The sequence below is a fragment of the Orycteropus afer genome, unplaced genomic scaffold, assembly GCF_000298275.1.
Source record: "Orycteropus afer afer isolate SDZICR_OR568_19922 unplaced genomic scaffold, OryAfe1.0 scaffold00379, whole genome shotgun sequence".
Classification (NCBI taxonomy): Eukaryota; Metazoa; Chordata; class Mammalia; order Tubulidentata; family Orycteropodidae; genus Orycteropus; species Orycteropus afer.
The window spans coordinates 2,988,271-2,988,694 of NW_006921966.1; positions in this window are offsets into that span (position 1 = coordinate 2,988,271).

A 424-nucleotide genomic window follows, 5' to 3' on the forward strand; every position below is an offset into this window, starting at 1 on the left:
TTACCAGGAACAAAAAATATCTATACAAAAAAACTATAAAACACGACTTTAAGAAACTACTTTAAAGACATGGAAAAACCAATCACTACTTTTACATGGAGAGGAAAGAGACCAAGGATAAGGAAAGCACTACTGAAGAAGAACAAAGTAGGAAGTATCACACTCCCAGATTTCAAAGCCTACTTTACAGCCACAGTTGTCAAAACAGCCTGGGATTGGTACAAGGAAAGACACATAAACCAGTGGAACAGAATTGAGAACCCAGAAATAGATCTGTCCGCCTATGGTCAGCTGATCTTTGAAAGTGCCGAAATCTATTAAATAGGGAAGGCATAATCTCTTTCACAAATGGTGCTGGGAAAACTGGATATCCATTTGTAGAAAAACAAAACAAGACCCATACTTCACACCATACACAAAAATG